General features: G+C 35.0%; 1 protein-coding gene and 1 pseudogene across 1 annotated transcript in view; both read right to left on the minus strand.

Moving 5' to 3' along the window:
* Nucleotides 1–23,743, minus strand: part of LOC114289226 (xanthotoxin 5-hydroxylase CYP82C4) — a 377,811-nt gene that overhangs the window by 111,203 nt on the left and 242,865 nt on the right. The window lies entirely within an intron of this gene.
* Nucleotides 12,480–22,688, minus strand: LOC114289236 (DNA repair protein RAD51 homolog 2-like; annotated as a pseudogene).

A 23,743-nucleotide genomic window follows, 5' to 3' on the forward strand; every position in this document is an offset into this window, starting at 1 on the left:
TATATAGAAGAGCAATTCTCATAGAATAAAATTTGGAGTCAATTTCTTTCATTCTACTTTTTAGTGTTTGGTCCTACATTAGTGATAAAGAAAAGGACATTGAATTAAGAAGATTGGTAATTAATATTTTTTTGTTCTTACCTTTTCTTATCCCAACAATAGGATCCCTAGTCCCTGTTTGAAGTAACGTCCATTTATTTCTATACTAATTAATCAGCCCTAAACCCTAATGAATAAGCAAGCCATCATTCAACATTTGTAAAGTCTAAAAAAAGAAGAAGAAGAACAATTGCTCATAATTAACACATTAACAAGATAAAATACAAAATGAATTACAGAAAGTATATTGGTAGGTCTGAGATTTATTCTGAATGTGAATTCCTCCATAACTAAGTTTAATCCTAACCTTTCATTGCATTTTTTGTAAACCAATCTATATATCAATTAGGTGTTTCTGGCATTATTGTTCTAACTTATTGTAACATCTTTGATTGGTGTTAAATTAACAAGGACTTTTGTTAATGAGTTCTTTAAGAATATTAGTTAAAAATATTAAATGATTATAAATTTCTCTACTTCTCACTTTTTGGGGAAAATACAAAATCATTTTCTAATCCAATAAATCATTTTAGACATGTTAAGAGTGTTTTAGTTAATACACTTTTTAACACGACTCATAAGGTTATATATAAACTAATGTATGATAATACTTGTATACCTTCATAGCTCTAAGAAAAACTAAAAGAGTTATTAATTAAACTAATCTATCATATATAATTGCAAAATATTTTTGGGGTCTTGAAGTTGAGAGTTCCAATTGTTGGGATATACCTCCTTATTGGAGTTTGAGACCCAATTGGTCTTGGAAAAAGAATTTGATTTGGTTTGGGATTGGTTATAATATAATATATTTTTATATATTATATCTAATTTGTGAAAACCCAATTTAATTTGGATACAATTAGGATTTTGATTAATAGTCCAAAAATCAACAATATATATAAATATATATTGTCTTTGTTTTTGGTTTGGTGGAACTGTGTGGCTGCCGAGTCATATTTGAGATAGTGTTCGGTGCACTTGTGGGTTTGTTATTCAAGCTTGCTGTGTGAGTCTTAGATCAAATTCAGTGGATCTTCGGTTTCGGCTTCATAGTTGGATGATTTGGATTGTTATTTTAGATCTTCTACAACTCTGGTTCTGAAGATTTTAGTTCATCTATTTGGTGAGGTCTTTCCTCTTTGTTTATTTGTGATTATTTAGAATTCACTTAAGGGTGGTTTTGTGAGATCATTCGTGTCTCGTTTGTAATCGTTTGGAACTTATTTGGTTGATAGTGGAATCGGATTTTGATCCCGTGAACGTACCTCACATTAAGGGAACCACGTAAAATTCTCGTGTTGCTTTTGATTTAATTTTTTCGCATTAGTTTTTATTCCCATTGATTGATTTACTTGTGGGGAATCATATTGATTTTCCCTAACAACTGGTATCAGAGCTTACGGTTTATTTGGGTTTATTTATTTGTGTAAATCAATAGAGGGGAATTCGAGTCGTATGTCTAGCTTCAATGGAAGCAATTGGGTAACTTGGAAAACTAAAATGGAGGACATATTATTTTGTAAAGATTTGTATGGACCCATTGAGGGTGATAGTGGCAAACCCGATGGTATGAAAGATGATGAATGTAATAGGTTTAATCGAAAAGCCGTTGGTGTTATCCGTCAATGGATTGATGACAGTGTATTTCATCATGTTGCTACTGAAACTTCAGCACATGATTTATGGAAAAAATTAGAGTCTTTATGATAGAAAATCAGCCACAAATAAAGCCTTTCTGTTTCGTAAGTTGGTTAATTTAAAATATAAAGAGGGCAGCCCTATTCTGGAACATCTGAATGAAATAAAGAGTATTGTTAACCAACTTGCTTCTATGAAAATTGTTTTTGATGATGAGTTGCAGGCTTTGATGCTACTTAGTTCTTTGCTCGAAAGTTGGGAGACTTTGGTTGTGACCGTTAGTAATTCGGCACCCGATGGAGTTGTCACAATGGGCCAAGTCACTAGTAGCCTGTTGAATGAAGAAACTAGAAGAAAATCAGTGGGTTCCTCTCATTCAGAAACATTTGTTGTGAGAGGCTAAAGCAAAACAAGAGGGAGGAGTAAGACTCCTCATGGTCGTGATCAAAGCCGTGACAAATCAAAAGATGGTTCTTTTTCAAAGAAAGACATTGAGTATTATTATTGCAATGAGAAAGGGCACATGAAGCGGGAATGCCGAAAGCTCAAGAATAAGGAGAAAAGGCGTGACAAAAGTGTGGATAACAAGCAAGAAGACACAACGGCAGTTACTACCGATGATTTCATGGTCGTTTGTGAAGATGATTATATCAATTTTGTGGGCCAAGAGAGCAATTGTGTGATTGATTCTGGTGCTTCTTTTCATGTGACTTCTCGAGTTGATTTCTTCACTACCTACACCAAAGGAGATTATGGTTCTGTTCGAATGGGTGAAGGTTTGTCCAAGATTATTGGCATGGGTGATGTTTGCTTGGAAATAAATTTGGGCTGTAAGTTGTTGCTTAAAGATGTGAGGCATGTTCCCGACATTCGCCTCAATTTGATCTCTACTGGGAAGCTAGATGATGAAGGCTTCAACAACAAATTTGGTAATGGAATATGGAAGCTCACAAAGGGTTCTTTGGTGGTGGCTAAGTGCAAGAAGACTAATACACTTTATTCGATGCAAGGAGAAATTTGTAAAGGTGTTGTCAATGCACTTGAAGATGATACTTCTACCGAATTGTGGCACAAGTGGCTTGACCACATGAGTGAAAATGGGCTGCAAGTTTTGTTCAAGAAAGAGTTTATACCCAGTTTGAAAGGTACACATCTTAAAACTTGTGTTCATTATTTGGCGGGTAAACAACATAGAGTTTCTTTTCATAAAAATGTTGCCTCTAGAAAAGAAAATGTTTTGGAGTTGATTCATTCGGATGTTTGTGGTCCTTTAAAAGTTAGAACACATAGTGGTGCACTTTATTTTGTTATTTTCATTTATGATTATTCAAGAAAAGTTTGGGCTTTTCTACTAAAAACTAAAGATCAAGTTCTAGAAGTATTTAAGTATTTTCAGGCCATGGTTGAAAGAGAAACAGGGCAGAAATTGAAGTGCATCCGATCAGACAATGGTGATGAATACATTGGGCCATTTGATGAGTATTGTCGCAGCCAAGGTATTCGGCATCAAAAGACAGTTAAGAAGACTCCTCAACAAAATGGAGTTGCCGAGAAGATGAATCGCACAATTGTGGAAAGAACAAGGTGTTTGCTTTCACAAGCTAAATTGCCAAGATCCTTTTGGGGTGAGGCAATGAAGACAGCGGTTGGCGTAATCAATTTGTCTCCTTCCTATCCTTTGAATGGTAATGTTCCAGAAAGAGTTTGAACTGGTAAAGATGTATCTTATGAGCACTTGAGAGTGTTTGGTTGCCGAGCTTTTGTTCACATTCCAAAAGATGAGAGGTCCAAGTTTGATAGCAAGTCAAGACAATGTATTTTTCTTGGCTATGGGCGAGATGAATTCGGGTATAGATTATGGGATCCGGTCGACAAGAAAATCATTCGAAGCCGTGATGTTGTGTTTCTTGAAGACCAAACAATTGAAGACTTTGGCAAAGGTGATCAACCGGAGTAAAAAACTAGTGATCTCATTGACATGGATCCATCTCCTTCATCTTCAGTTGATGAAGAAAATGAGGGAGATATGCAGCCACCTATTGAAGATGTGGAGGATGATGCTAATCCTAATGAAGTTGAGCCAGAAATTGAGGAAGAGCATCCAACTCAAGAACTGCCACCACAACTTGAGTTAAGAAAATCTACAAGGGACCGACAACCTTCAAGAAAGTATCCTCCCAATGAATTTGTATTGGTTTCTGATCAAGGGGAGCCTGAGAGCTACCAAGAAGCAATTGAGCATGCAAAGAAAAGTGATTAGAAAAAGGCCATGGACGAGGAGATGAGTTCTTTGCTTGAAAACCAGACTTACGATTTGTGAAGTTGCCTAAAAGGAGAAAAATTCTGAAAAATAAGTGGGTTTTCAAATTGAAGAATGATGGCAAGAATCTGAGGTACAAAGCACGTCTTGTTGTGAAAGGCTTTGGGCAAAAGAAAGGTATTGATTTTGATGAGATTTTCTCACCGGTTATGAAAATGTCTTCTATTCGAGTTGTATTTGGCATGGCTGCAAGTATGAACCTTGAAGTTGAACAACTTGATGTGAAGACCGTATTTCTTCACGGTGATCTTGAAGAAGAAATTTACATGGAGCAATCAGAAGGTTTTGTAGAGAAAGGGAAAGAGAAATTTGTTTGCAAATTGAAGAAAAGTTTGTATGGCCTCAAGCAAGCCCCGCGGCAATGGTACAAAAAATTTGACTCTTTCATGATGAATAATGGTTTTTCTAAAACCGCTTCGGACCATTGTGTGTTTGTGAAAAAATTTTCGGATGGCAAATTTATTATTCTTTTACTTTATGTTGATGACATGTTAATTGTGGGTCAAGATTCTACCATGATTAACAGGTTGAAATTGGAGTTGAGCAAGTCTTTTGCAATGAAAGATTTAGGACCGGCAAAACAAATACTTGGTATGAAAATTGTTCGTGATCGCAAAGAGGGGCTGATTTGGTTGTCTCAAGAAAGCTACATTGAGAAAGTTCTTGAGAGGTTCAACATGAATAAAGCAAAGCCGGTTGGTTGTCCACTTGCAGGTCACTTCAAGCTTAGTTTGAATCAATGTCCTACAAGTGAGAAAGACAAGGAAGAGATGTTGAAAATTCCTTATGCTTCAGCAGTTGGTTCTTTGATGTACGCCATGGTTTGTACAAGGCCGGATATTGCTCACGCCGTTGGTGTGGTGAGTCGGTTTCTCTCTAGTCCGGGTAAAGAACATTGGGCAGCGGTAAAATGGATTCTAAGGTATCTTCGAGGGACTTCGAAGGTGTGTTTGTGTTTTGGGGATGGTAAGCCGATGCTTGATAGGTTCACAGATTCTGACATGGCTGGTGATATTGATTCTAGAAAATCTACTTCGGGGTATTTGATGACTTTTGCAGGATGAGCTGTGGCATGACAATCTAAATTACAAAAATGTGTTGCTCTCTCAACTACCGAAGCTGAATTTATTGCCATTACGGAAGCTTGCAAAGAAGAGTTATGGTTGAAGAAATTTTTGCAAGAGTTGGGTTTGAAGCAAGAAAAGTATGTGTTTTATTGAGTAAAAATTCTACTTTTCATTCGAGATCGAAACACATTGATGTGAGATACCACTGGATTCGTGATGTGTTAGATTCGAAATTGTTGCAACTTGAAAAGGTTCACACAGATGATAATATTTCAGATATGCTGACTAAGACTTTGTCGAGGGACAAACATTTAAAGTGTCGAACTTTAGTGGGTATGGTTGATCTCTCCACCTAAGTCGGTAGGGGGAGAATTGTTGGGATATACCTCCTTATTGGAGTTTGAGACCCAATTGGTTTTGGAAAAAGAATTTGATTTGGTTTGGGATTGGTTATAATATAATATATTTTTATATATTATATCTAATTTGTGAAAACCCAATTCAATTTGGATACAACTAGGGTTTTGATTAATAGTCCAAAAATCAACAATATATATAAATATATATTGTCTTTGTTTTTGGTTCGGTGGAACTGTGTGGCTGCCGAGTCGTATTTGAGATAGTGCTTGGTGCACTTGTGGGTTTGTTATTCAAGCTTGCCGTGTGAGTCTTAGATCAAATTCGGTGGATCTTTGGTTTCGGCTTCATAGTTGGATGATTTGGGTTATTATTTTGGATTTTCTACAACTCTGGTTCTGAAGATTTTGGTTCATCTATTTGGTGAGGTCTTTCCTCTTTGTTTATTTGTGATTATTTGGAATTCACCTAAGGGTGGTTTTGTGAGACCATTCGTGTCTCGTTTGTAATCGTTTGGAACTTATTTGGTTGATAGTGGAATCGGATTTCGACCCCGTGGATGTACCTCACATTGAGAGAACCACGTAAAATTCTCATGTTGCTTTTGATTTAATTTTTCCGCATTAGTTTTTATTCCCATTGATTGATTTACTTGTGGGAAATCACATTGATATTCCCTAACAACACCAACCATTATTCTAATAATTTTACATTTGTGAAATATAAAAACAGGCATGTCTCTGTAATATCAGATCTTCAATTAATAAAACAACATTTTCAAAATATAATTTCCCAATTTTGAACAACAAATCCATTTATTAGTTTGTTTGATTGAAATTGTTCTAGTCTTCTTGGAGTAAAATAGTAAATATTTGGTAACTTTACAAACTAAAAGATGAATTCTTATATTGTTCTATCCCAATATATTTTCAACTAGTAAATCTTGTGAGAATTCTAAAACACATAAATTTTGAGACATGTTTCCTCAAAATAATAAAAAAATAAATCTTGAGACATGATTTGAAGATTAAAAATGTATTGAGGATAGAGAAATTTGAAGACAACCGGTCCCTTGCATTCTTTGAAGAGTGATATATAATTTAGTTATACAATATTAATAATTCAAAATTTGTATAAATATTTGCTATGTTGGGAGACATAATTGGAGCATACGAGTATATCATCGATATATACAATGTTGAATGCTGAATATGGGTATTATTCATAATATTTTGGAATTCAAAAGTAGCATTTTTGAGACTAGAAGGCATGGCATTCCGTTCATAGTGGCCAAAGAGAACTACGAAAGTTGTTTTATAACAATCTTTTTCCTGGATTTGGACTTGCCAAAATCCTGACTTCATATCAAATTTGAAAAAAACTATATCGAGTTAACGAAACAAACAACACATAAAAACTAGATACATAACTAAAACAGGGACTAATGCATAGCTGTGCAAGCAAATTATTCAATAAAATTGAAAACAAAAGCGAATAATGATATTCTTGCTATAATACAATAGGGTGTAAAGGCTTGCAATGAAAAAAGAATGTATCTATTTTTACAACAAAAATAGACAGCAGGAAGTAATAACTGCTCTCAGATACAATAGGGTGTGAATTAACCTCAGCACAGGTTTGATGCAATGTTTCCAGAGGGGCACCACTAAGCTTAAATTGCCCCCCAGGTTACAGTGATATGCTTTGCTTTCGCTGCACAAAATTAATGCAAAGTCACTATTTAGAACTCACCAAAAGTAGAAGCCAAAATTGAATAACAAGAATCACAAATGTTTATTGGTTTTGAACCAAAAAGTCGAGCATCACCATCCATAACAAAGCAATGTATAAACTGGAAAAGGGTTCAAAACTAACCAGTTACCATGGATTTAGAGAAGAAGTTTTTGCATTTTGAAAACGTTATGGAAGAGAAGTTTACCTGTTTGAGTCCAATAATGTTGTCACCCCCCATTATTTTATCCCAATCAAACCTTTCAGCAATACCATTGAGCAACTCTGCAATTTGTTCATACTTCATTGGCCGTAAAGTTCCAAACTCAAAGCCAAATACCTCCTAAATTCATTTTATTTTAAAATTTTCTGGAATTAAGAGGAAAGTCCATAAAATGATCTACTGATCAGCAATGAGATGGTTGAAATGAATAATTATGTACAACTAATCTTGTAACTATGTCTCAATCATCAATTCACTGAATATAAAAAATTAAATGCATGGAATGGACTAGTGATGAGCCAAACACATGATTTGTTTCAGCTTAGAACTATTAAGAAAAAAAGCAGTCATGTAAATTGTAACAGCGATTTCCCTAGGAGATAATAAACAAAACATCAAAGTATCTCCAAGTAAAATACACCACAAGAGATGCCACTTGAATCTAAGTACCAATAAAAGCTAGAAGTTGTACCTCCATTTCTCCTCAGAGATGAACGGTCCGTATTCGAAAACCAGAGTCTTACACTGCCCAAAGAATTGAAATAACAAAATCAAAAAAAGAGAGGAGCATAAATTGGAGTCACAAAATGGATTGTTCATCTTACTTAAGCTACTAAAATGTTTCTAACCTTTTTGACATAGTTCTCCACAGCATCACATGCTTTCAGAAGCAGCTCAATTATCTCCAACTGAACTAAAAGGCAAAAACAAAACTAAATATCCATGTACATTGAGATAGATTGTGAAATATTTATGCTTCAAGACACATATAAGATAAATTTACGAGTTTGAACTATCACTCAACATCATTTACCGTCCTCAACTAGAAAGAAAATGTTCTAGAGATAGAAATGAGTTTTAGACATGAAATCCACATTGAAGAACAAAATAAAGTCACAAAGGTAATTTGCAGTTGTAAATTGAAAGATACAATTTATAATTGTATTTCTTGGAGATCAGCTGATGATTGGAATTCATTAATCCTATTAGTGTTTACAAATTAGGCATGAGAAACTTGACAGTGCCTAAAGCTCGGGATTATGGTGAACAAACAAGTTTATTCAAATCCAATGGCATTTATGTCAGTTACTACCTTTGCTCAAAAGGGATCAGCCGAGCACAGGTGTTGTGATGGATATCAATGATCTCCGTCTGAGTCTTGTTGTCCTCGAGGTACTCAATTGCCTTGGCAGCAAACTCTTCACACAGCGTGCACACATTTTCATTCCTTCCAACTTCTTCTGAAGCTTTAATTATGCCTTGTGATTCCTGGTGATTTATCTGCAACACTGTAGCCAGAAAACATTGATTTATTTGGATATATACTTAAGTATCATGTGTTGCGAACATTAAAATCTTAAAATTATATAAATTTGGAAGAGGAAAAAAGAAAAAAGAGAACTACCTGAAACATCAGATATCACCGTTTCTCTACTAGAGAGTTCGGTTGTCGTTAATTCTCTGGCATCACATGCCCAGCTAGTGCCCAAAACGAAAAGAACGAAGATTCCAACTGTTGCAACCATGGTGCCTGAGGCAAAAGAAATTCAATTTAACCCAAAAAGCATTGAAAAAAGAAAAACAATATGAAAGGAAAACACTTAAATCACCAATATGATAAACTTATTGACAGTAATAGATGAAAATCACAAAATATCGTAACCCACCATTCTTAGATGATGAATTAATGAACAAAAGGCACAAACCAAGACACAGGTTTTCATAATGGTAGGACCAACTCCTAGATGCATACAAATATGAAGAAGTGAATGAAAGCCAAATCATAAGACAATGACTAATATTTACCCAATTTAAAAACTCAATTAATATAATTTGAATGAATCATATATGTACTAGATGAAATCTACTATCCATTAACTTCTTCGTTGGATCATGTTCATGTTCTTAGGTTGGACCAATCAGTTGTAAGGTCAAAAAACCTTAGCAGGTCTTTGATCCACAATGTTTTCCTTGCTTCCCTAAAAACGCTTCTTTTGATGACAATAATTTGAATTTCTAATTCTCTAGCTCAAATAAAAAATAAAAAATAAAAAATTCCCAAATGGTACAAATAGAAAAAAAGATCAAAACTAAATTTTGCAAGAGCAGAGTACCTAAGTTTCAATTGTACCAGAATATATGAATATAATATACCCTATTGTGCTATGTCTGCAAAACATGTACTGAAAACTAAACCTATTCGCAGAAATAGACATGCTCAGTCACACAAGTTTTCTCCCAAACTAGTGACATTCCACTTGTAAGCTTTAAATGCCATACCAAAATGTAAACTTTCAGTAATGAACCTGTTTTTAGCAACCATAAAATTTCCCTACGATGTATCTTGTGTTGTTCACTTGCAGTTCCACACTCCATATACATCTACATAAATAAGTATATACATGGAAGGTTAAATATGGAGTGACTTGCCTCTTTCCCCAATTAAATACACGACTCCCATTCCCAGCCTGTGAATGAGCTCATAGCACTGTTCTATCTCTTTTTTGACCTTTTGTCAATGAGTTCATATTAGTGAACGAGTTTTTGACAAATTTCATTAAATTGTAGAGTATGTTCCATGTTCACAAAAAAAAAAAAAGAAAAAAAAAGGTTAATATAGCCAGATGAAGTAGCACCACAATGCCATGTATGAGCAAATTCAAGCAATCATTTTTTAGGGATTCAAGAAGTTACGAAAATATGAAAGTGCTTCTGTACTAAAGAATGATGTAGAAAAACAACTGAACTGCTATATATGCTTGAGATCATAAGTCCTAATATGGCAATAAGAATGTAGATAACATATGACTCTCTTATTCATCCACTCGCCCATCAAGTCTGTCTCATACCCCACACACACAGCCACGCAGAGAGAGACAGAGTGCACAAAGCTTCACACACTCTTATTTTTGAATTAAGGGTTTCTGTTAATTTTGAAAACTTACAATTTTTCTGTCTCTGTTTTCAATTTTGTATATTAAAATAAGCCTAATCATTTTCAGCCTCTTCTCTTTGCATTTTGACTACCAACTATAACTAGATTAGTGGATCATTGAACATAAACCAAGTCAACTAGCAGCATCAGGAGCATGAAAATATTAATTGTTTACCTTAAAATAAGTTGTTATTTTGCTATTCAAATAGCAAACTACCTCAAATTCGCTATTAAAATAAGTTGAAAATAGTAAAACAAATCCATTGGCATAAACTATTTGAAGGTAAACTCATAACATTCAAGGATAGATTGTCAATAATTTATTACACTTGTTCAATGAATATGGCATGAATTGATAACACACAGAACATAGCAGCAGACCTTATCAAGTATGTCATTCATATATGCAAAACATTGAGTAATCAAATTCCCTCAAAAATCAACAATCAAAAAGAAGACTATACCCAAAAAAAATCCCAGCGAGTTTTCAGATCTCAAACAAATAAAAGTTGTCAGATCTGAAACATGTATTTTAGAATGAAAATCTCATATCTAAAAGGATATTGTTTCGAATGAAAATTTTTAATGAGGAAAGATTATATATTTTCGAATGAGAAATTTCAAATCTCAAACAAATATTTTTGAATGAGAAATTTAAAGTCATAAATATATATTTTTGAATGAAAAATCTCAGATTTAAAACATATATTTTTGAATAAGAAATCTTAGATCTGAAACATATATTTTTGAATGAGAAATCTTAGATTTGAAATCTTAAACATATGTAAACCCTAGGAGAAGAATCGACGGAAGGAAGAGCTTGAGAGAGAGAGAGAGAGAGAGAGAGAGAGAGAGAATATGAAATTGAGATTGTAGGCAGTGGTGCTCACCTTAGTCAATGATGCAGATGGTGGTGGCGGTGGAGGTTCCAAATCGAGAGAGAGAGAAAGAACTTCGAAATCGAAATCACTCTGAGGTTGAATTGTAATAGCTGAGAGTGAAGGGTTTAGAGAGAGAGCCAGCGATCGGGTGAGTGAGAGATTTGAGGGATTGGTTTCTCTGAGACTGAAGGTTTCCCAGATTCAAAATGAGGGCTTGAAGAGAGAGAGAGAGAGAGTGAGAGAGAGAAGGGTTTTCTGATTCTCACAGAGCTAAGAGAGAGAGAGCGAGGAATAACGTTATTGTAACACATGTGAAGGCGTTGAAAAAACGACTTCGATTCCCTAAACAGTACCGTTTTATTCAAAATAAAATGCGACGTTTATAAAACGTTGTTAAATGTTAAAAACAGTGACGTTTAAAAAAGCGCTGTTAAATGAACGCCGTTAAATCCTATATTTCCTGTAGTGGAAGGTTAGTTTACTCTCAAATTTGGAGCCTTAGGGGACTTAGAATTGGATGCATACTACTCAACTCAAAAAAGTCTCCAGCCCCGTACACAGATATGGGCTTCACTGATTATACCCCATTGAGCAATATCAAAGGCCACATCCTCCACAAAAAGCATTCATATGTCTTACTAGCTAACATGAGCAAACCAGCTCAAGATACTACTCTTTATTTTGACTACAAAACTGTTCAAAATGTTTTTTGATAAAATTTGACATGTTTCATAATGGCTCAATGCCCAATTAACAAATTCATTGTTGATGTGTACATCAATCATATAACACCCTGAAAACACATCTCAATTTTCCAATATACATAGTATTGACTCTCTACTCCAGCCTTGGCTCTCTCCTCAATCTCTGGTGATCTGGAAGTCCCTAGAGGACCGCTTAATTTGCTAGCTAATAGTACATCGGGAGTGTCATCGGTTCAACTCTCTTTCACTAAAATCCTGCCCCTCCAGGAGAGTTTCAACTGTAACAATCTGGCCATTTCCAAAATCACCCCAATAAAGGATTCCTTCTCATATTCAACAAAACACCAGTTTTATAACCTTACTTGAATAGGAATGAACATAATTTTTTTAGAGAACACACTTTAAACTAAGACACCATCACAATCTACTTGAAAGCAGAAGATCCCAATAGTCCCCATGGAGCAAATTTTTAATCCATGCATGAGCAATATGATATCATTTTATGTCAAGGAAAGTAGCAGTCACCAACCTGATATAGCTTCCAGCACAAGGCAAATAGTGATAGCATGAGACCAGTGAATCCCTAAAGTTGGAACAAGATGATAATCAAATCTTGTGGATTCCACTATGGTGTCATCCTTGCTCCGCACTGCACAGATGAATTAATTGTCTTACTACTGGTGCAAAAGATTTCATAAACTAATTATGCTATGATACCTTGGAAAGCATACTAGGAGATTTCATCACTGCTTTGAGATCTAACTTGGTTAGTCACCACTATAGGAATTCGTGAAAATTCTGCAAGAGACCTAAACACAACAGATAAAGAAGTATCTCTTAAGGAGCAAAGACAAACCATCCATAGCGAAAAAGTTTCACAAAACAAAGATAAGAGTTCAGAATATATAGTTCTCACTTGATAAAGGAAATATGCCAACCCACTGAATATTGTCTCGGAGGTCCTTGCTCAAATTCCCTGAACAGAGAGTATGGTGCATATGTTGTGTTAGGTTTTTATTCTTGACAATCCTGTTTAACAAAACTCCTTTCAGTTGCAGTTATATTTGATCTTTATTTTAATGAGGCTATGAGTTTTAGATGCGAATTCAACCCGAATTGTGCCTTGTAAAGATGTTTCAGAAGTTAATTCTTTCATGTTTGTCACTTCGCTGACTATGTCGGGGATCGAGCTGCCCGGTCAGCTCGCTGGGGTCCAGGGGGCAGCGCCCCTTGGCGGGTGCAGGGCAGCACCCCCGAAAGCAAAAAGCAAAAATACAGCCGAAGTTACTTGTCCACTCAAGCGGCCGTTTATCCGCTCGAGCGGAGAACGTTTGGTTCCAGAAGTTTGACCTGTCTGCAAAAGTACTAGAAGTTAGAATTTTAAGCTCAGCGAACTTTCCTTCGCTCGAGCGGCTATTCTTGCTCTCGAGTGGAGATCGCGGATCAATTTTCTATAAATATGTGGTTTCATCTATTTTTAGGGTTACGACTTCTAGATTTTCTTCTTGGATATTAGGGTTTATATCTGGAGCTTCTTTGCTAGTTATTTTCTAGTTTCTTTGATGTTTGTTTGAATTTAACTCATGGTTTGAAAAGTATACATCAAAGGATTGTTTGTTTTGTTCAATACAAAAGAGAGTGTTTTCCTTCGGTGGATTCCATGGAATTCGGGCCTGAAGCTTTGGTGGATTCCGGAGTGGCTCATTGTTGTGATTCGACATCGGTGCTGTGGATTCAATGTTAGGCAAGACAACTCCGAGGTGAAGACGGGTTGGAAGAGACACATAGGGGTCGGTTCGATTCAGGCATAGGTAATTGAGAGTACACTTATCTAATTCCTTTATGTCTTCTTAGTGGATGATTTTGTGGCTTTTGCCCGTAGTTTTTTTTTTTATCACAATTAGAGGCGCTCCAATTGTGGTTTTTTCACATTAAATCGTTGTGTTGATTTGTCTTTGATTGTTTGATTGGGATTGCTATTTACTGCTTAAAATTGATACATATTCACAAATCAATATCTAGGGGATTTGTAGATTTTTCATGTTGCTTAAACAAAAACACAAGCTAGAGGAAAAGGATATGTTGCATTAGAATTTCTTGTTTAAAATGTGTAAAAAATGCACTGTTTTTGCATAAAATGGGAGATCCATGCCAAAGTTGCATGGGTGTTATTTAAAGAATGGATGCTTAATACTATGGTACATGGGTTCAGATAACTAAATTTTTAGTGGATATGGACAACTTTCTTTTAAACTCTTTTAGCAGTGGAAATCAAGAGGTTAAATTTCTTATAAAAAATGTAGGACTTTCTACACAAGCAACATACTGGTAAATGAATTTGTGCAGTGGACGAAATTCTTGCATTATTAATCAGATAGAACAACCATATCTAGTAGATGCAATGCAAAAAATGCATCTTGTAATCAGCCTTTATTGCATAGCTAGAACTAACCCCAAACAGTGAAAAATTAGATGCAAATATGAAATCTGTGTGCTCTGACTAATCCGTTGAACTTGGATTGATAGTCTATCACTTCATCAAGTTGGCTCCAAAAGTGATATAAACCATCTCCAAAAGCATTTACTTCTGAACTCTCATCAATTTATTCATTCCTAGTTTTATCCTTGCCCAATTTATAAAATATCTACCTCAACGTTCCCATTATGGCCATGCTAGTTTATGAACTTGTTTTTAGATGCCAGAGATTTAATCTGATAAAAAATGGTTGAGCTTTATCAGAAGCACTGCTCCACTAGCAAATTTTAACATCATTTGGTGTAGTTGTAGAATGTCCAACATCCGATTTCTAAAAGCAACAAGAAGCATATAAGATAACACATCCATAAACAATAGCAGAATGGCTAATTAATAAGTTAATACTGCAACTACGTAGGATGTTAGACAATTGATAACTAGAGTTGAGAAAAACAAACTTCAGTCAAATAGTACAGAAGAAAAAGCTTGAACTTACCCTGAAACAAGAGCTGTCATGCTATCAATGACAAGCAACTTCACTTGGTGCTGGAGGAGCGAAACCTTGATTTACTGCAACCTAGTGAAAAAGAAAACAACATATAATATTCAAAATTATTGCAATAGTCTCTCAGTTGATAAGTCTAGAAAGAGTAAGAACAATTGGCTACTGGGGTTGGTTGACTTTAGATTGAGCTTGAACTTGAGTAGGGCTTAATTTGAGAAAAAAAATTTCCTGTTCAAGTTTCATTTGCTAGGGTTTGGCCAAACTCAATCCTGTTCATGAGCCCAATCAAGCTTGTCAAGTTTGTTCATTTACCTATTCATTCTAATTTCCATATCGAAAGATATTCAACTTCAATTGCAATTACAAGATACTCGAAGAGCTTATCCATTTTTTTGTCATATCTAAAAGGCAAGGTACTTTTTCCTTTTCGTCATAGTTATTCTCTAATACTCTCAGAAAGTTGCTTAAGAATTGTTATCAAAGCCATGTAAGTGTAGCGCCAACTTTTCATGAGGCCTCAAGTAAATCCCAATTCCAACAGAGTTAGTTTGTAGAGCAATCTTGCCCAAAACCTAAGTTTGAGCTTGGTTGTGAATGGGCTTCTCAACAAGCCCAGTACGAGATACTTATGTCAACATTACTTTCTTTATAAAACCTTGTCTGAACTTAAATTGAAGAGGAAAGTTTGATAAAGTCTCTAGAAGGTCATACCAGATAGTTCAAATATTCATATGTTAACCATCTAACAAACTGGGTTATCTAGACAACCCTCAAATCGAACCATATCACCCTTAAGAGGGTCTTGTCATAGACTCATAATCTTTGTGGTTCATGAGTGAAACATCTTAGTTGGCTCTGGCATTGTCACAAATTACTACTTGAAGTTCTCAAAATATCCCATTTATATCTTATTATATTCACTCTAGGTTTAGCATAAGAAGTCTGACTCTAGTTCACACCTCTCAGTAAATTCAGCCAATGATGACGGCTGCAAAACTAGGATCCTACTAGCCATCTGTAGTATAAATGAAAGTTACTCATTTTAGATGCTAAACATTCTTCCACAAGGTAATGATTTAAATACATTAAGTATTGGACAAACATGATGCATACCTCTTGTGCCATTCCTTCCATGTGAAATATATCTGGGAAACTACTAAGTCCAATTTCTATCATCCTGAGAAAAGCAGATTTTACAGTTTCAGTCTATTGCATGTCTAACAAAATTTAAGATTTAAATAAATATCACAAACTTGAAATAAGTGATATCAGAAAAGCATGGCCCATAAATGTTCTTGATCTACGTCAACATAAATTACATGGCCCTCTAAACCTCCAAAATTAGTAGGTAATGAAGCCAGTAATGAAAGCTTTATGGAAAACTGCTAGGGGTGGGCAACGGTTTATCCGATCCGCAAAAATTGCCCAATCCACATACAAATGGGCGGTTTCATAAATACAATGCGGGCGGATGCAGTTTGAAATATGACATCTTTGCGGGTTGCGGGTTTAACCCGCACCTGCAAGAAACTGCCCGCACTTTATTTATTTATTTATTTTTATCTTAACTATTGATTTCATTTCTATATCCCACCTATATATTTTTGTTCAAAACAAAACACCCTTTATTTTTTGAACTTCCTCTAGCATTACGTTTGCTAATAGTATTATATCAACTGAAACTGAATAAATACTGATCATATTATTATTGTTACATAATTGAACTTGTCCCGGATGAAATGTGATTTGGAATTTTAAATTCTTTAATAAATATGGAGTTATAGTTTAGGATTTTGAAATATATGTTTGTGTTAGTTTATGATTTAATTTAAGATTTTGAATGATTTGTTTGTGTTACAAATTGATTTTGTTGTATTTTTAATTTTATAAGTTTTAATTCATTAATTATTAATGTTGGAGCATTTTAGAAAATGGGGAGAAAAGGGCCCAAAATAAATATTTACAAAATGGGAAAAAATTAAGGCTTAAAAATAAATTTTTGAAGAAAAAAGTCCAATCCGCAAACCGCCTGCAACTACCCGCACATCCGCGAACCCTATCCGCACAAACTGCAAACCGCACTGCGGGCGGTTGCGGGTTGTCTTTTCTCCAAACTGCGTAGATGTGGACGGGTCCAAACCGATCCGCAAACCGTCCAAATCCAAACTGTGAACACCCCTAAAAACTGCTATAGCGATTCCGATTTTGACCCAACCCATCTTGTATTCTGGACTTGGGTTTTATGATTTCTGAATGTGGTTCATGTCTTTTCCCCCTTATTTTTGCTTGAGTTTGGCTATGTGGTTGTATCGAGTGTGTTTGGAACAGGTTGATCGCTTGTTTTTCAAACCTTATGTTGCCCATATTTTTGGTCCTCCGCTCGAGCGGGCTTTGCGAACTCTCAATACTTTTACAGGTCTGCAAAACTACTGGAAGAGTGTTTTCTACGCTCGAACGGTGTTTCCTATGCTCGAGCGGGTAGGCGCTCGAGCGAACTTTATTGCACTCGAGTGTTGGTTTGTTGTCTATAAAACTATTAGAAGTGTGCATTCGACGCTCAAGCGTAGTTTCTTGCGCTCAAGCGGAACAACTTATTGTGTCTGATGGTCGAGCATCACTTCTTGCGCTCGAGCAGACTGTGTGTATATCAGTTCGTAGCAGCACCATTTTTTATCACTTTTTCATAACTTTTTCCCTCAAAACCCTAGATTTAGAGCTCCTCTCTTTAAAACTCACACTCTCTCTACTTTTTCACTCATATTTAGTGGTTTATACACCCAACTCTCTTTGATAAAAAGTTAGAGCATCTCAAAAGCTTTATTGCCATCTGAATAGAGTTGGATTTCGACGTGTTTGAAGGTCCCCATTCTCTCTCTCGGCTTCTAAACTTGAATATTTACTGATGTGTAAGAAACAATGGGATTTGAGTTAATTTTGAACAAACCTAGGGTTTTGGTTTAAGTGAATGTAATGGAAATGGTTATGGGAGTAATTATGAGCTTGTGTTGGGTTAGAATGGTGTGTTTTGGTGTTTGGGATGGGATCATAAAAGAGTGGAGTTTTGCCCTAAACGACTCAAATAATTATTTTGTATAAATAATGAAATTGGTATTAAAAGTGTGAAATTGGGAGTTAGTTTATATGAATGGTATAGTCAGATATGTATTATCTCTCACCTGTGTTTCAGAGATTGTATATCTGTTTAGAAATATCTGCTTTGGGCTATTGGTGGAGGATAGTCATGATTGTTGTAGAAATTGCATGATGATTAGGTGAATTGAAACTAATCTCTTATTGATTATCATTGAATATGACTGTGTTTAATGCATTGTACATGTATGACGTTTGTGAGGAGAAAATGGAGGTACTCCATATTTGGGAGGAGAAAGGGAATGGACTCCATTGAATTAAGTTGGTCTGTGCGTCTAGGGTGAAAGTCCTGAAAACATTGTACATATATGGGTGCCGATTTTCGTGGACGAAATTTCCGTAAAATGGCAAATGAGAGTGTTTGTGTGATGACTAGATTGATTTGAAAGCCTTTGAGTTGTATCCTCAGTTTGATTGTTTATAATAAATGGAGATAACTCATGAATTGAGATAAAATGAATTAAAGTAAAAAGGGGATTAAGATAACATGGGTTGTGATGTAAAACTTGACATGGAATGGTTTGCGAAAGGGTTGTAAATGAATTTGTCATAGGCAGTGTTTTAAAAAGTTCTAGGCGCATCGAGGTGCCAAGGTCATCTGGAGCCTAAGCGCCGAGGCACGAGGCGAGACACGCGCCACACCAAAGTGAGGCGCAAGTTATAGAAGTTAAGCAAAATATTAATATAACACAATTTTTGACGTAAGCAAATATTTAATATATATATTATTAATTTTTTTAATAAGAAGAGAAGAAGAAAAAAAATAATTAATTTTTTTAATATATATTATTTTATTTATTTATTATATTTTTTAAATAATGTGTTTCAATTAATTTTTTTATTTTATTTTACATACATGTGTTTATTTTTTTTATTACTATGTATAAGTATATATTATATAATAGGTATTATATTATACTATATATATATATGAATCAAGAAGATAAAGAGAGAGAGAGACAGAAGTGAGAGAGATCGCGAGAGAGAGAGAGAGAGAGAGAGAGAGAGAGAGAGAGAGAAGGTGAGAGAAAGAGCGATTGTGAGCGAACCAGAAGAGAATAATGAAGCAAAAAAAAAGAAAAAAAAAAGAGTAGAACAGAGGCAAAGAAGAGAACCAGAGAAGAGAAGATTGAAGGGAAATGAAAAACAGAGTAGAACAGAGGCAGGGAAGAGAGAGGAGAGGAGAAGAGAGAGAAGAGAAGAGAACCCGCGTATATTGGCATGTCGTGTACTCTTCGCGACATCGCGTCTTCTTCTTCTTCTTCTCCGCTAGGGCTTTTTTTTTTAATGTTTTTGCTCTTTTGACCCACGTTTGGATCATTTTATAATGTAAATGAGATGTCATCCCATGTGGGTATCCACACAGAAAACAGATGGGCTGTTGGAGTGAAAGAAATGTGAAGTGCATGAAGCTCATGCCTTAAGCTTCATCATAAAGCGTGCGCCTCGTCGCCTCGTCGCCTCATCTGCGCCTCTTCTATGTCGCCTCACCTCGCCTCACCTTACCTCGCCTTGCTTAGGCGTGCTTTTTAAAACACTGGTCATAAGCATTTATATACACTTCATGTTTATATCTTTGTTAAGATTCATATATTGTGTTAGATTATCTCTACTGGGCTTTGGCTCACCCTCCTTGGGAAAAATCATTTTCAGGTGCTGGCGATATGCCTCCACCAAGGACTTAGCTCGCGAAGGCTGTGGAGCTGGAGCTCACTTTTGTTCATTTTGTATTTACTTTCTTTTCAAGCCTATGGATTTATGTGTATTAAGTTTCTAACTCATTTTGTTGTAACCAAGCAAGGTCTGGGAAAGATATAAGCCTTTAGGGCATATAAATACATGTTTAGCTTTCATTCTTTATTACCACTTGTAGCGCATGCTGTAGATTCAGGATAAACTATTTATGAATGTATACTGCATGTGTCACCTTTTGTATATCAATTCCAATTAATGAAAGCTTCTTATTCCACCTATATCACTTGTAGTCGTTGTTTGGAGTTGTATTGTGTAATTATTTCAGGGGCATGACAACTACAATTTCAAACAAAATGGAACGAAGAATCATATGATTACGCGTATAGCCATTATATACATTTGTATCACACTAGCATGTAAAAACAATTATGCAAAACCTTAATCATGCAAATTAAGAATTATTGCTAGACTAAATCAACAAAAAATGTTAAGAACTTTGTCAAAGGGTGAAGCAACATATCATAATCACAAGAGTAATTTCACAATTTTTTAAATTATTAAAAAACAAAAGCAAAAACTAATAACCCAGTACATTATGATGGAAAGGATGGCCTTGTCATGGTCAAGCATTGAATGTAGCACATCAGTAAAAAAAAATGAAAAGTTTATTAAAGCATTCACATTGTTAATAGTCATCATACCTGTGTTTTGCCAATTCCTGCAAGACCAACTAACTCTGTCAAAACATCAAAGGGTATTCCATCACATAAGACCTCATCCAATCCTTTTAGACATGTGGGGAGATGGCCAGAGAAGTATTCATTTTGGGTGCACTGCTCCAGTAATGATAGTGCCTAGACACATAAGTCAAACAAAACAAAATGACATAATTACCCCACTCTTTGGCCCCAGGAAGCAAAGTGTTTTTTTTTTTTATTCCCCCCCTAATACTTACTAACATATTACACTTACAGTTTGCAATTTCACTGACTTGTGCAACTGCAGTTGTAACTTCTGCAAACCCCACATCTAACAACTCCATCAACTCAAATTCAGTTAACGACAACACATCCTGGAAGGAAATTTTTTGAATAGTCAACCTCTCCGAAACCATTAAGAGAAGTACATTTAATTTTTAAACTAACATATTGGATGAAAAAGAGTCTTGTTCATTGAGAACCCAGAAAATTAGTAAAACAATTCAATACATTTGACAAATCAAATCCAATGGTTGATGATGTATTCAAATAATAGGAAACACAAGTTTCCAGAGATCAAATTTAGAGATGAGTTTGAATTTAGGCAATGGAGACTCCAAATTTGTGTAATGGAAATGGCTGCAGTATTTTACTGTCTACTCAACACAACCAAGGAACTTGAGCCTTTAACATCAAGGTTGACAGACCAGTTGGGTACCACCTGTTCTGCAAGGCTACTGGTATAAATAGAATAATTTTGTGATTATTCAATTCATCATTTCTCAAACATCCTATGAAGCATGCATATGGATGTGGGATAGATAATAGGGATACGACATGTATATTGTGATATGACAAAATCTAAAAAATAGGAAACCAATATGACCATAATACGTTGAAAAAAATTTATAATCTTTAGTATTATATTATATTATATATGAGCTCAAAGAATAGTGAGAAACCATTCTTTAGGAATTAGATATTAGTTTAAGAGCCAAGCCAATAGTCAGTTTACTTTTTTCAATGGATATGCTAGTTTGATAAATTTTTTAAAAAGTAGAGTACTATTTTCTTCTTCGGTAAGAAATAAGAAAATTGTGAAAAACTATTATTGTATCTATTCTAACAATTATATTCTAATAATATACAAAAACTATTAAATTTCAATTTCATAATAGTTTGGATACGTGACCTAGAGTGTCTGAAAAGTATCTGATATTTCTCAAAATTAACATCAAGTATCGGATACGTTTAGAAAGTATTATCTACATAATCTCCGAGTATCAATACTGGTACAATACAAATACAACTCCTTTTTAGAAATATCTCTGCTTCATACCAACCATCTCATACTTGTATATAGAAAAAACACTAACTCATGCAAATAATATACATTAATATAACTAGAATCTTTGCACCTAGCTATAAGGTGAGGTGTTCAAGTCTTGCTGTAGGCAAGGCTCCTCTCCCCATGTTATGGCCTCCAATGGCCTGTTTGGTGTAGCTTAGGGTTAGGGTTTAGAAAATAGAAGCTAAAAGCACCCTTCTCCCAGCTTCTAGCTAGTCAGTTTTTTTTTAGCTTATTTAAGCTATTTCTGCTTAATAAGTTGTAAGTAGAAACTGTACCAAATACTCTTGCACATATACTCACAAATTAAAATAAGCTATAATCAACTTCTTTAAGCTGCAACAAACAGCCTTAATATATCCCCCCCAAAAAAGTATGCATTAATAACACATTTGGCACTAGTTCTCATCTTCATATCCAACAATGATGACTGCAAAAAAAATAAAAATAAAAAATCCAGTGGTTGAACAAGATTGTTTGTGTGAGAGACAATTCTGGGTAATTCTTGTTGTTTGTAGGCAATTAGCGTTTCCCAAGAAAAACCCAAAGCAATCAAACATCAATGTAGGGTTTCTAATTTAATTAACAGGCCTCCTGGTAACTATGATTGAAAATCCAAAAGAGTGACTAGCTTGTACTTAAATTAAACCATAAAAAAAAACAAGAATTCATTGAATTATAGAAAATAGTATTGAGATAGGGATTGAATTCATGGAGGGGGGGGGGGAATTGAAGAAAACGAAGCTTGGTAAGTAATTAGGGGAGGGTTAGCTACCTTGGCAGTTAACAAGTTACGAGTTGTGAAGATGTTGGTGATTGATTGGGCAGACCTATCTCATTGAGGTCCTTGTTCGCCATCTCCCTCACCCAGAGAGAGCGCGCTCTCTCTCTCCCCTTCCCACACTTGTTTACAGAGGAATACTAGGAGGTTGGGCTGCAAACCAAACGAGTTGAGCCATGTTTAGCAAATGGATTTGAGTTTAGTTTGACTGGTTAATATTAATGAAATTCGAGTTGAGTCGGTTCAATAAAGTTATTTGTAATATTATTTATATTATTTAATATATAAATAATATATTTATTATATAATTTAAATAAAAATAGATGAGCTAAGTTTATTTAAGTTTGAACTCGGTTCGTTTACTAAACAAATTGAGTCAAGTTGAGCCCTTAATGAGCCAAGTCGAGTTTGTTTGTAAACAATTCAATTCATTTATAGCCTTACACAAAATGCACCTTATCAACGGGAATGGCTTCCATTCTTATTCTTCATATTTCATTTTTGGCTCCAGGTTCATAATAATTATAATCTAAACTATTAATATTGTATGAAAATTGTCTGTATAAAAAATTAACTTCATGAGATAAGGACAAATACATAAATAAATTAGTTTTTATTTTATAAAAAGAAATGTTTAAGGTTAATTCACAATTATTGTCTATTTTAAAAAATAAGATGTAATTTATTCATGTATCAGTGATATTCGATGAAATTATTTTTTTGCATAACTCATTTAAATTGTTGGAATTATGAAATAAATAGTTTAAATTATCATTGTAGACCTAAAATCTAACCCAAAAAATAAAGTGTGGAAGACTATTGATGAGGTAATTTTCCCGATGAGCCATGGGTCAGGCTGGTCCAAGCTTCTAACAGGTCAGCTAGCCCTGAAGTCCGTGGAATGTCCCTGCAAAAAGGTCCAATGGGGGAGGTGATCCCCCGGCGGACCCTTCGACAATCGAGTTAGAATAAGAGAGGTTGACTATGTAGAGGGAGAGAGAAGAGGAGGAATTAAAAACTTAACCTTCTACGCATTTTGGAAGCTGCCTTATATCATTTGCTCATCATTTCTTTGTCCATTCAAGATTGTTGCGTTGGTCGAAAGTCTACCTTCTAGCTTGCATCGTTCATG

Source organism: Camellia sinensis, chromosome 3 (genome assembly GCF_055761805.1).
Source record: "Camellia sinensis isolate YWXY chromosome 3, ASM5576180v1, whole genome shotgun sequence".
In the NCBI taxonomy this organism is placed as follows: domain Eukaryota; kingdom Viridiplantae; phylum Streptophyta; class Magnoliopsida; order Ericales; family Theaceae; genus Camellia; species Camellia sinensis.